The sequence below is a fragment of the Elephantulus edwardii genome, unplaced genomic scaffold (assembly GCF_000299155.1).
Source record: "Elephantulus edwardii isolate Elephantulus edwardi_28Jun2011 unplaced genomic scaffold, EleEdw1.0 scaffold00027, whole genome shotgun sequence".
In the NCBI taxonomy this organism is placed as follows: Eukaryota; Metazoa; Chordata; class Mammalia; order Macroscelidea; family Macroscelididae; genus Elephantulus; species Elephantulus edwardii.
In genome coordinates, this window is record NW_006399777.1 from 8851314 (window position 1) to 8866210 (window position 14897).

A 14897-nucleotide genomic window follows, 5' to 3' on the forward strand; every position below is an offset into this window, starting at 1 on the left:
TTGTTTCTCAACTGATAACCCATGTGCCTTTGTTTCCCGACTGATAACCAATGTATCTTGTGCTTTTCCACTGCCCTGGAGTTTGAACTCATTGTATACTTAAGAATTTGTGACACCGCCATATAGTTAAAGATCTATCTAACTGCTACATGTGCTACGTGACTGCCGCAAGTGCTACATGCAAAAATGCTGTGTAAACCCTGAGCGAACACTGAGCCAATGAATTCAAACTGTGCTTTCATCACCCAATGAGAAGCTGATACTCAGTTGTATCCCCCTAAAGTGTATAAAAAAACCCAACTTTGTCTGCTCGCGGTGGGCTCCTCTATCTCTTGCCAGAGATAAAAGTCAGCCCGGAGCTCCGCAATAAACCTCTTATCTCTTGCTGTTGCATCAAGCAGGTGTCTTGGAGTCTTGGGTCTTTGCTGTCCACTCGGGACAGAACAGGACCAGCGGTTTGGGGGTCCTTCACTGTGATCGTAGTGATTCTACTTTCTGACAATATCTTCAGCACATTCATGTCTTTTTATCCTCAGTAATAGCATCTCCTTGGAATGGAATTCACTGTGCCGTCTGTTGTTGTTCGATGCTGTTGAGTTGACTAGGACCCGTAGTTACCCTATGACAACAGACTGAAAACTTGCCTCATCCTGTGCTGTCTTCACCATCTCTGACATGCTCACACTCGTCAGTCACTGTGTCAGCCCATCTCATATAGAGTCTCCCTCTCTCTCTGGCCTTTGACTTTTCCGTCATTGAGTAGTCATCAATCCCTCCCCAAATTATTAGGCATTTTCTACATGAAATACAGATATAAGCATGGCATAACTTAATGAAAACAAGCAAAGTGAACCTTTCCATGTTTTCGTTAAAAACTAATCCCTTCGCCATGAGCTATAAATCGAGAGCTCCGGCAGCTTAGGTAAAGGATTGTGCTGCCGGGCCAAAGGCACGAGATTTAAATTACCAGTTGTTGCATAGAAAACAAAACAAACAAACAAACAAACAAAACCCCAAACATGGGAAATCTCCTTTTCTGTGATCTCCTGCCTTGGAAAACTAGCTGGGTCATCAGCTTTGAGTCAGTTCTGACTGGACAGTATGTAACAACAACATAAACAAATAAAAGAAAAGAAACATAACAAAATGTATTCTAAAATTAAATCAGGTATTGCAAAAACTTTGAAGCAGAGAGGCTGCTGAGGCCGGCCAGCGACTGTTACACTTTATGCAGCAAAACCCAGCAGCAGGTAATGTGGTGGTTTACCTGGCTTAAAACACAACCTGATAAATTGTGTATACTGCACTGAAACAGATGAAGGACTGAATAATTTAGAAGCGATGTATGAAAAAAAAGAAAAAGAAGCGATGTATGATAGGGTATTATGGTTATCACAAGAATCCACAATTAAAGTTGCAGAGTGGAAGGTACTTGGGGCGGTGGGAGGGGTGCGGGGACTGTGTACCAGGGAAGGAGTCTTTCTTTTACTTTTGAAAGAGAGGAGCGAACTGGGGGCGGGGGGAGAGGGCTGGGCAGGGAGAGAAGTGCAGCAATGAATGAATGGAAATCCAAATTCTCTGTAAATGTTCATTAAAATTATTTTAAAAAAATAAAATTAAATAAAGGGGAAAAAAAAACAACACAGCACTTTGCAGAAGTCAGTCTGCTTCTTGATTATTATCTCATAGAGAAACTCTTCTTCCCAAGACTCTTTACAAAGTTTTCTGGAGGAATCTTGTCCCTGAAAGTAGAATCACACACTGACCTCAGGATTAACCCACTCTCAAAAAAATCCCTGCATGCGCCAGCCGTGCATCATTGAAACTAGAATCCACAAAGGTCGTTCGCTTGGAGACTGTAGATAGATAGGGCTAAGCTGAAACTGAAAGCAGTCAAGCTCCGTTTTCATTCCTGCAGCCCCTGACAATGTCATTAGAAGTTTGCCTCAGTGTGTCTGCATCTATAGTGAGCACATAACCACCTTTTTTGCTCGGCTTCAACTCTGTATCAGGTGACTTGCTGACCTCTCACCTTGCATCATGTCCTAGTCAGTACTTATTCCATCTGAAGAAGGAAATCAAGGTTCAGATAGGTTAGCAGTGTTCCTAAGATAATTACTTTGATTAATAAATAACATTTGGAAGGAGGAATGGCATCCACCTCTTAAACAACATGCCTCTGAATAGTCTATGGACTTTGAGGAAAAAATAGTAGTTATAGAAAGGCTTCAGGTCTTTTGTTCATAGGGTTGCTATGCGTCTTGCTGGACTCGATGGCAATCAACAACATCAACAACTTTGCAAAAACTAGGGAACTTTCATAGGTGTGTGTATGCGTGTGCGCCAGAGGATGTTCTCAAGAATTATCTTTGCAAAAGAATAAGTGAGCTGGACACCTTATCAACAAGTCCTTCGTTTCCGGCCCCAGCTTGCCTCTCAAAGCTTGGGTCACATTCGTTTCCTTATGATTGATGTTATTTTGATGTAACAGACAAGCTGCCCCTTTGTCATTTTTTTGTGTCATAAAGCACTCTAACACAGTGACTGTGTGGAGCGCTGGGGGTGTAGTCAAAAAGGAGTCGGACTGCTCACCCAAAATATGCACCTCTTTGAATCCACAGTGATGCTACGGCAGAAATACAAGCTGTCTTGATTCACAGTCTTGGAAATCTGGTGAAGGGGTCTCTCTGAGTTGGCACCAAATTGAAGGCTATGGAAAACCAAATTTCATACTAAATATTTGTAATAAACCGAATTCTATTTCAGGATGTGGGGGAGACATCGGATAAGCTGGAATTCACCCTGAGGCACCAAGGCAATCCTTAACAGGATTCTTTCATTGTATTTTGCTAACCCCTCCCTCCTGAGTCTAGCAGAGGTTTTCAATAGAAAGAGCTTAGCTTCATTTGCATTGAATTCTCTTTGTGATTTACTCCCTGGCAATTTTCAATAAAGATACAGGGAAGCTTGGATCCAGCACTTCAGTTGTTCAAGAACTGTTCACCTCTTGCATTATTTCTGCTTTCTCCTACATTCTTGGTGTTCTGTCTCTTTATTAATACTTATAAAAATACTATACCCTCTGTCTGCAACAGAAGACAAAGACCTTGTGTTTTTCTCATGCTACACAGAAACTTTGCACACATCCTTCCCCCAAGATGCAACACACAAAGCTACTCATTTTTCAGATCATCAGTGGAAATATTTCCTCAGGAAAATTTGTCTTGTCTCTTAAAAAAAAAATTACAAGTCCTCTATGATATATGTTTGTTGTTGTTGATTGCCTTCGAGTCGAGCACGACTCACAGTGACCCTATGTACAAAAGGCCTGAAGCCCCTCTATAACTATCGACATTTCTCAAGTTCATAAAGCCTCCAGAGGCAAGTTGTATAGGTATATGTTTACAACACCATATTTACTTCTCCTTATGTACTTGGGAATCAATTATATCATTCTTGGATTATTTTCATTCTGCTGTCTTTTTTTCATTTGTTTGCCTTTTTGGGTGATGGCTATATACAGTATCGAGCATGGACTTGTTGATTAGATAGTTAAATTAATTTACTAATTAACTTGACCAAGTCATATACTAATTAAAAGGAGAAAAGAAAAAAAAAAAAAGAAAGACTTGCTGTCAGAGACCTCTCCAAAGTACTAAAGAGCAACAATGGCATCTGGAAACTAAGGTGACCTGATAAAGGCCATGGTCTTTGCAATTACTTGCTATGCTATGGAAAGCTGGACAATGATAGAAAGAGAATTGATGTCTTTGAGCTGTGGTGCTGGAGAGGAGTGTTGAATATACCATGAACTGCTAGGAGGCTAGGAGAACAAACAGGTTTGTCCTAGAGAGATTGTAGCCAGGCTGCTCCTTGGAGGCAAGGATTCTGAAGCATCATCTGACATACTTTGGACATGTTGCAAGGCGGGGCCAGTCCTTGGAGAGGGACATAATGCTTGGGAGGGTGGAGAGACAGCACAAGAGAAGAAGACCCTCAATGAGATGGATTGACTCAGTGACTGGGGTAATGAGTATAGGTGTGTTGGAGACAGAGAGATTGGCAAGGAATAGAGCAGGGTTTAGTGCTATTGTAGATAGGGTCGCTATGAGTCACAGGCAACTTGATGGTGTATAACAACAACAATAACAACAACATATCAGGAGATGTATACATAATACTGGCTCTCAGATGCACAGCAAGTGATTGAAAAAGACCATGATCTGAATCAGATGCCCCTTAGTCCTCAAACTAACATCATTGCTTCTCAGTTATTTGGAGTAGTCACTGACTGAAGACAATATGTCTCCAGATTTTCAGACTGCTGATACCAAATGTATTGATTGTAGAGCCTAGTAAGATAAAGTGGTTTATAGGACAGAGTTCAGATTTGTTTTTCATAGGGTTGTTGTGAGTGTTACTGGACTCAAGGCACCTAACAACAACAAAAACAACAAATTTAAATACAACAATGCAATGCTGGTTTTCGTATTTCTACACAAATACTTAAAGGGCTCCTCAATTATCATCAGTCTTCTAGCGCATTTATATGAAAAGCTGTATGCTAGTGGTGCTCATATTTTTGTTTCGCAAATTTCAACTTTATCATTGCGAAAGGGGAAAATGGGAGTCATTTATGGAAGCTAAGCACCTATTTTTAAAAGGAAACCTGAAGCCAATTTCATTTTTTTAAAAAGCTATTATAAATCCCTAATTACAAAAAGAGGAATGAATCATTCTCTTGACACAGAACATGTTCTAATGTAAACAAGAACATGATGAAATCCAAAAGAACTTTGAATTATGCCAAAACATTCACAAATGGATGTGCATCCTCTAAAGCAACAGGCTTTCACATGAACAAAATTGTTTGTAATCTGTCTCAAATATGTCTGCTATTTTGTGAGGTTGACATATCAATTAACTAACCTATGCCTGGGCTCTTCATTCAGTTGCTGTTCAAATACCACCCATACATACATACACGCACATGCACACATATTTTCCATCTATGTCATCACAATTATTTCAGCATTCACTGTAACTCTTCTGGATAAAGAAATTCATGGGTGAATATCTCCTTTGTTTTGAAGAAGAAGAAGTAGCTTTTATTTGACTAAGGAAATCAATGAAAGCTTTTCTTGGGCTAGCATCATTTTGATGTGTTATTCTTCGAAGACATTCATATAATTTCAATTAAGGTCTGTAGTTGTCCTTGGCAGTCCACAGCATGGCTGGCAGCCACATTCTCTTAACTTCTACAATCTCAGGAGGATGTGGAACAGCTCACGGAACCTCTACACCTGCCCTCTCCTGTCTCACTCAGCCTCATGGAAATCTCTTGCCACTTTCAAAGATCTTCCTTCTAGTGTTTGCATTATTAGACCATGTGCTTCCAAAAAATATGAAAATTTTCTGATTTTTTTAAATGTAGAAATTATGCTCAACAGTATTGAAGTAAGTTTGTTTCTAATAGAAAAGTATCAATCTGTAATTATGGCTGAAACTGAGGAGGACCTGAAGTGCTTGCTGTGGAAGGTCAAGGACGGCAGCCTTCAGTATGGATTGAGACTCAATATCAAGAAAATAAAGATTCTCAACATTGGGCCAATTGACAGCATCATGATGGATGGTGAAGAGATTGAGATTGTTCACAGTTTTAGTCTGCTTGGCTCCACGATCAACACTCTTGGCATCAACAGCCAGGAAATGAAAAGATGCATTGCCATGGGAAAGTCGGCTGTCAGAGACCTCTCTAAAGTACTGAAGAGCAACAATATCAGTCTAGAGACTAAGGTGCACCTGATACATGCATGGTCTTTGAAATCATTTGCTACACATCAGAGAGCTGGACAATGACTAGACATGGAAGGAGGAGAGTTGATGCCTTTGAGCTGTGGGAGAATTGATGTCTTTGAGCTGTGGTGCTGGAGAAGAGTATTGAATATACCATAGACTGCTAAGAGAATGAAGACGTTTGTTCTGGAGAGGATGAAGCCAGGCTGCTCCTTGGAGGCAAGGATTCTGAAGCTTCATCTAACATACTTTGGACATGTTGCAAGGAGGGATCAGTCCTTGGAGAGGGATATCATGCTTGGGAGGGTGGAGGGACAGCGCAGGAGAGGAAGACCCTCGATGAGATGGATTGATTCAGTGACTGGGGTAATGGGAGTAGGTGTATCAGAGACACAGGGTAGAGCAGGGATTAGGGCTGTTGTACACAGGGTTGCTATGAATAGCAGGTGACTAAATGGCACATAACAACAACAACAATCATTTCGCAGCCATACAGTTGGGGAGCACAGGTGACTTGGCAATAAAGACTTATGCTACCAATCCAAAGAGGAAGTAGTTGTTTCTAGGTTCAGTCTAGTTACGTATGACTCGTAGCAATCCAGTAAACAACAGATCTGAACCCTGCCCTGTCCTGTGCTGTCCTCACAATCTCTGACACGCCTGAGCCCATTGCTGCAGTCACTGTGTCAATCCAGCTGCTTGAAGCTCTTCCTCACTCTCCCCATTCCGCCACCTTTCCAAGCAGGTGTCTCCCTCTAAGGAATAGCCTCCCCCCAACAACATGCCCAAAGTACGTGAGGCTAAGCTTCATCATCTTTGACCCCAGTGAACACTCTGCCTGCACCTTCTCCAAGTCATATCTGTTTTCTCTTAGGCAATTCAAGTCCACCAGTTTTCCTTTTCTGCAGAAGAAAGATGGGTGGTTTCCTGCCCTGTGATTTGCTGCCTCTAAAAACCTATGGGAGGGTCAGCTCTGGGTTGGTTCTGACTCCAGTAAGAACCACAGTTATGCTCATAGTAAATGCATACCTACATCAAGAAGCTGTTGTCCAAAGAGAGCAAGAGAACGCGGCATGGTTTCAAATCTGGAAGGGCGTGCGTCAAAGCTATATCCTTTCTTTATAACTATTCGATCTACATGATGAGCAAATCTCTGGAAAATTGAACTCTACGGCATCAGGATCAAAGGAAGACTCATCAATAAACTGCATTCTGCAGGTTACATAACCTTGTTTGCTGAAAGTGAGGAGGATTTGAAACTCTTGCTGCAGAGGATCAAGTACAATGTGGATTACATTTCAACTTTAAGGAAACAAAGGTGCTCGCCACTGGGCCAAAAGGCAACAGAATAATAGATGGAGAAAGGATTGAAAATGTCAATGATTTCCTCTACTTAGATACACAATCAACACCCTTGGTGCCAACAGTCAGAAAATCAGGAGCCGTATTTCACTGGATAAATCTTCCATCAGGGACCTCTTTAAAATGCTAACGAGTATTGAAGTCAGTTTGAAAACTAACGTGTGCCTTATTCAGGCCAGGACCTTTTCAATCACTTCCTGTCCATCTGAGAGCTGGAAAATGAATAAGGATGACAGAAAAAGAAAGAATGGGTGTCTTTGAATTATGTCATTGGAGAAGAGCACTGGAAATCCTACAGAAATCTAAAGACCAGACCGATCTATCTCGGGGAACGTGAAGCCAGCGTTTTCCTTTGTGGAAAGGATAAGGAAGCTTCCCCCCTCCTACTTCGGGCACGTTGCTAGGAGAGGCTGTTCCTTGGAAAGGGGCGTCAGGCTTGGGAAGTCAGAGGGTCAGTAAAAGAGGGGAAAAGACTCAGTGAAGATAGGCTGACAAATTGACATGGGCTCATATGTGTCCGAGACGATGAGAATGGCACCGGATAGGACAGGTTTCAGGTGGTTGTCTGTCGGGTCGCTATGAGTAACACTTAACAACCCCTAACCACAACAACAGCAGCAATTACCAGTCAGCGACTTATATCAGCAGTACAATTCGTTCTAAAACTCTGAGGGAGTAGCTTGGAATACAAAAGAAATAGTGAAAGCATATATTGACGGTGGGTACACTGAGACCTTTTCTGCTCCACCCTGCCCATGTGACTAGCATTTACTTCTTATATATTTTTTTCCCTCATCTTACAAAATGCCAAAAGCATGCCTTTTCATTTAGAGTAATTTAATTTCATTTCTAACATTTTAACACAAACGTCTTTAAAAATAAAAAGGAACAAAGTAATTACATTTAATTTCATGGTTGCAGATTCCTAAAAGCCATCATATTCTCGTGTGTAATTGAAGGCTTCCATTAAGGAGAGGGAGGGGGGAAGAAAGAAAAACCGTGAAACTTGTACCCTTCTTTTGGAACAAAAGGAGAAAGATTTATGCTGGCATCGGCTGAATATTTACTAGGAAAGAGGTCACTGGCGATTCTGTGCTATGCATGAGTGTAGAAATCCTTCTAACTAGTAATAAGTCCTGAGTGTGTTGCAAGAATGCCTTATACATTTATTTCCTCCTTTAAATATCAGTTCATATTAAAAAAGTAACCCTGGGAAATTAGTAAAGTCTATTAGCAATGATCACTTACAAATCTCGGGATGCAGAACTAGATTCTGAGTTTACAGAAGATCAAAGGTAGCTTAACAGTTTATTGAGTAAAGACCAGCTAAATAACCTTTGTGTCCACTATTCCACTCCCACAGGAAAGCCCAAGTATACAGTCAATACAGCTTTCAAGGAAAGATATTTATGAGTAGAAGGTAGGCGGGCTTCCTTCTCGGCCTGAAATCGGCTTCTCTCTAGTGATTCTCAGGTAGAAAACTGTCTAAATGAGGGTACAAGTGAATTTCATGTCTGTTGTTGTGTTGTTGTTAAGTACTGTCGTCTACAACCCCTAGAGACCCTATGAACAATAGCTCTGAAATTTGCCTTAGATGGAGCCAACCTCACCGTCTCTGACACATCTGGCCCTACTGGCAAAGTCACTGTGTCAACTCAGCTCATCCGGGATCTCCCCTCCTGTGCTGAACCTCTACCCTTCCAAGCATGATGCCCTTCTCCAAGGACTAGTCCCTTCTAGCAATGTGCCCAAAGTATGTGAGATGGAGCTTCAAAATCCTTGCTTCCAAGGAGCATCCTGGTTTCAGACTCTCCAGGACAGACCTGCTTGTTTTCTTGGTTGCTTGTGGTATGTTCAATAATCTTCTCCAGCAGCACAACTCAAAGGCATCAATTCTTCTATCATCCTTATTCATTGTCCAGGTCTCAGACGTATATAGCGAGTAATTGAGAAGACCGTGGCTTAGATCAAGTGCACCTTAATCATTACTCTTTAGCACTCTAGAGAGGCCCTTGGCAATGAATTTTCTCATGCTCATCCCTTAGCAGACTTAACTCCTCATTCTGGTTGGAATATTCATGTAAGATCACTAAGAGTCATAACTTGTCTCAAGAGCACCTAACAATAGCTGTAAATTTCCACCGCAATGTTCCACCTCACTTGGAATATTTAAAATATGCTTTCCTAAAATGGCAACTATCTATGTACAACTGAACAAAGCATAAAGTAATGGTTTTCCCTTAATCTAGTAAAGATATATTTGACCTTCATTTTCAAACTCTGGTCCCTTAAACATCAGTTAAAGGGACCTTTTCCAAGTATGATGTGTCTTCTCCAAGGAATAACCTCTCCTAGAAATACGCCCAAAATACGTAAGACAAAGCTTTATCATCTTTGCCTCCAAAGAGCATTCTGGCTGCACCTTCTCCAAGACAAAACTGTTCTTTTGTCTGTCCATGGGATATTCAGTACTCTTCTCCAACACCAAAACTTGGAGGTATCAAGCAACATGTTGTTGTTGATGTTGTTGTTAGGTGCCAGCAACTCGAATACAACTCATAACAACCCTATGAACAACATACCTGACTCTCGTTCTACCCTGTGCCATCCTTACCGTGTCTGATACACTTGAACCCACTGCTGCAGTCACTGTGAATCAGACGTATAAGAAGCAATTAAAAGAATAGGACTGGGATCAGGCACATCTTAGTCTTTAAATGGCTATCCTTGATCTTTAGAACTTTGAAGAGACCCTACAGAGAAGACTTTTTCCCAGTACAATAAGGGGTTTTTTGTTTGGTTTTGTTGCTGTTGTTTTTATTATTTCTTGACTGATGCTACCATGATTATTGATTGTGGAGCCAAGTAAAAATACATTTTGACAACTTCAATTTTTTTTTCCTCCATCAATCATGATTTTACCTATTGATCCAATGGTGAAGATTTTTGTTTTTTTGGATGTTGAGATGTAATCCACATGGAAGTCTGCAGTCTGATTTTCTGTAGTAAGTGCTCAAATTGTCCTCACTTTCTGCAAGCAGCATTGCATCATATGTACCATGCAGGCTGTTGATGATTCTTCCTTCATATATGGTTCTTCATATAGTCAGTCTTCTCAAATGACCTCCTGAGATATAGCTGGAGTAGGTATCAATAAAGAGTACAACGCTGACACACAACTTTACTGCTTTTAAAACACGCATTATCCCTTTGTTTCACTTAGTAAACCAATTCTTAATTTATGTAAAGATTTTGCATAAGCACAATTAAATGTTCTATGATTCCCATTCTTATTAATATTAACCACAGTTTGTTAGGACCCACACAGTCAAAGCTAGTGGACTAGAATAATACATTAAGAGAGAACTGTCAGAAATATAACCTGGGTTTAGAAGTGGATATGGCAAGGAGCTCTAGTGGCCTAGTGGCAAGAAGCTACACTGCAATCCCAGAGATGCATGGTTTAAATCCACCAGATGTTCTGCTGCAGAAGGAGGGACAATCTTCTCCTGTACCAGTCAGAGCCGATTTGATGGTAAACACACATAAATAATAATAATTTTTTTAAAAAAGAAGTGGTTATGGCAATAGGGATATCATTGCCAATGTCAGCTGGGTCTTGGCTGAAAGCAGAGAATACCTGTTTGCACATTCTCAAAACATAAATAAATACATACATGTAGAAAAATGCATGCATTTATTATGCATATTGATGCATACATAAATATATTTACATTGATAAATGGGATAAAATTGAATCCAGAAATATACTCTAAAATTTATGGTCTATTAGATTTTAGACAATAAAGATCACTAGTCTTTATGAGACATGGTGCTAAGGCAATTATATGTCTGTGAGGAAAACAGTGAATTTAGATTCTCTGGATTAAACAATAATTTCCTAGATGTGATGCTAAAAGTCCAAGCAACAACATAAAAAATTTAAGTTGAACTTAATAAACATTGAAATCACTGTGGTTCAAAAGTCCCTATCAAGGACATGAATTAGTGGCATATGAAATGCTCACAGAATGGGAGAAAATGTTTCCAGGCACATAACTAACGGGCAACTTGTATCAGAATATACAAATATACAAAGAACTCTGACCACTCAACAATCAGAAGATGAAGACACAAGGAAAAAAAACATTGGTTTTTACATTAATATAAATCACAATCAAAGTGAGAAAACTCTTCACACCAACTAAAATGGCCATAAATTTTAAAAAGTACAATTACCAGTCTTCAGCATGATACCAGGAAACGAAACCACTTGCTTGTTGCTGATGTAAATAAAAATTGATGCAGCCATTTTGGAAAACAATTTTGCAATTCTCAAAACAGTTAATCACAAAAACACCATAAAGTTCCACAATTCCATTTCTATGCATAAACACGAAACAAATAAAAAACAATGTCCATGCAAAAATGTTACACCATTGTCATGACAGTGATGTTTAAACAGCAAAACAACTCAAGTGTTCAACTGATGGATTTCCATTTAAAAAGGCTCTCTTTTTCTATGTTGTTGTTGTTAGGTGCCAGAGAGTTGAGTACAACTGATAGTGATGCTATGAACAACAAACCTGAAGCCGGTACTACCTTGTGCCATTCTCCTCGTCTCAACACATTTGAGCCCATTGCTGCCGTCACTGTGTCAACCCACCTGCTTGAAAGTCTTCTATTCCTTTATTCAGACAACAAGAAAGAATGAAGTATTAATATTTTGTTAAGTATCTGTCAGAGAGCTATACAATGACTAGGGATGATAGAAGGAGAACTGATGCCTTTGAGTTGTGGTGTTAAAGTATTGAACATACCATGGACTGCTAGAAGAACAAACAGGTTCATCCTTGAGAAGGTTAAACCAGGCTGCTCCTTGGAGGCAAGGATTCTGAGGCTCCGTCTAACATACTTTGGACATGTTGTGAGGAGGCACCAGTCCCTGGAGAAGGACATCTTGCTTGGGAGGGTGGAGGGACAGCACAGAAGAGGAAGACCCTCGGTAAGGTGGATTGAATCAGTGACTGGGGTAATGGAGGTGGGTGTGTCAGAGATGGTGAGATCGGCACAGGAGAGAGCAGGGTTTAGGGTTGTTGTACATAGGGTCGCTATGAGTCGCCAGCAAATTACAAGACACAAAATATGGAGTTTTATATAAAATCTTCAGGATAGGAAATGTCATAGAGACAGGAAACAGGCAAATGGTTGCTAGGGACTGGGAGGAGAGGACAGTGCGGGTGACTGCTAATATTTCCATGGTTTCTTTTTTTGTGTAATGAATATTTGAAACAATGAATTATAAACATTGACGAAAAACTCATCATATGGTACATAAATTTTTTATTCCTTTTTAAAATTTTCTACTAGTTTATTTACAAAACAAATTATTTTATAGAACAAAACTGCACTACACACATTGTTCATTGTTGTTAGGTGCCGTCGAGTCGTAGACGACTCATAGTGACCCTATGAATGGAAGACCTGAGCACTGTCCATAGGGTTTCCAGAGGCAAGCCATTTCGGAAGTGGATGCCACTCCTGCTTCCAAGCTTGTTTTAGTCAGGAAGTTCCAGCAAATACTGTCCACCATGCGTAACTATTAGCACATTCAGCATCAGTGTGCCAGTGTTCAGCATCACAGCAACCATGAGTTACCTCTGTACAGCAATGCACAGACCAGTGCTATTCCACCTAGAAGAATGTTTGACAGGAAAACAATTTGGAAAAAAATATACAGGGGGCAGAGCCGTCCTGTATATGAAACACAAGCCTAAAAAAGCACTCATCTCCAAAAAAACTTGCCATAATACCTGAGCACGCACCACCATGCTCTGTCACTACATACATATTAACCCTTTATAAGGCTCCCAACGTGTCATACTTTACCGTCTGCTCTAGCCGTATTCCTTCATAGCCCTCAATTTATAACCCAGAAAAATAATAACTTTTTGTAAGATTCTTAAATTTAAAAAGGTAAGAGAAACTATTAACTTCACAAGTCTGAATATGTTTTAACTCATAAAATAGTGCTACATCACTACTCACTGCTGTCAAACTAGAGCACAGAGCTGATCCTCCACTGGGTTTCAGAGATTACACAATGCATGAGAAGAAATCGCTCATCTCTCCTGAGGAACCACTGGTGAGCTGTCCAAGAGTTTAGCAGAACAACTGCCCATGGACTAGGCCACTAGAGCCCAACTCGTGTAATGAAAACAGTATGGTCTTGATGCTAAAACCAGATACAGAGTAAGAGTTCAATTACAGCTCCATATGATGATGGCACTTAGCAACAACAACAACATAGAGAGAGCTCCGTGCGCCTGGTGGATAGAAAGTGATGCTACCAAGTCAATGGTGGGTGATTTTAATCTGTGGCCCTCAGGCCTTGTTTTCATTGTCTGTGGTCAAACATTCTTCTAAGTGGTACAACACTGGTCAGTGCATTGCTGTACAGAGGTAACTCATGGTTGCTTTGATGCTCAACACTGTGACACTGTTGTGTCAAATGTGATAATGGTTACCCATGGTGGACAGTATTTGGTGGAGCTTCCCAATTAAAACAAGCTTGGAAGCAGGAGTGGCATCCACTTCCAAAATAGCTTGCCTCTGGTCTCCCTATGAACTTGGAGAAACGATGACCGTTATGTAAGTGTTCAGATCTTTTGTTCATAGGGTTGCTATGAGTCATCTACGACTCGACAACACTTAACAACAACAACAACATAATTCATTAACGTGTGTGTGTGTGCGTGTGTGTGTGTGTGTGTAAATGGCAGATGCTGGATAGAGGATAGATAGATCTTTACCTAGAATTTGATTCAATTATAAAGATGGACAACACCACACACATATACCAAGAGGTTATGAAAGGTTCATAACATATTTAATGAGGGGTTTGGGGAAGAGTGAAGCAGGTTTCTCAAGCTTATCCAAAAGTGACTTCAGAGAACAAGTGAATCAGATTGAGCTTGAGGTTTTCATCGTGGACTGGGGAGAGGTCTGGAGTGAGAGTTCCTAAGCGTGGGTAGACGCTTGGCAGTTCAAGTTAACCACCAGGCTCAAAGGAGGGAGCTGCCAACCTTTCTTCTCTGCTTGTCCGAATATGGAAGAAATGACAACAGGGAGAAGTGTCATTTAAAAGTATTTGGTGAACATACATCAAAAAAATAAAGTCAGACTCTATTACAGTTCACACTTGATGTATGATAACTGAAACATCCTGTATTTCATTGACTGAATTGGTAATTGATAAAATAAGGTACTAAGTTACCCCGTAGAGACTGCACCCAACAATTTAAAAAATTACTACATAACTTGGGAGAGACTGGGTGCCTTATGCTGAGTGAACTAACTCAGTCTCATAAGAATAAATAACGCATAGGAGCATTATTATAAAAACAGAAGGAAAACTAGAAAAACATGTATGGAAATCCAAGGGGGGAAGAAGTTAGAACAGAGAGGTGAGTGTGGGTTGAGGAGAAATCATAGGGTCGCACAATTTGGTGAGTGGAGGGAGGGGATAAAGGAAATCAGAAAGATCCAGCAGAGATGATGGTGGGCATGGTTCAATAGGGCCTGATTTTATAAAACATAATATATGGGAATTCCCTATCTATGTACTGTTCCAGGCATTTTTGAATGATCTTCAGTAGTATTTTGCTTATATGTGATATCAATAATATTGTTCAATAATTTCCACATTCAGTGGAAATTCACCCTTCTTGGGAATGGGA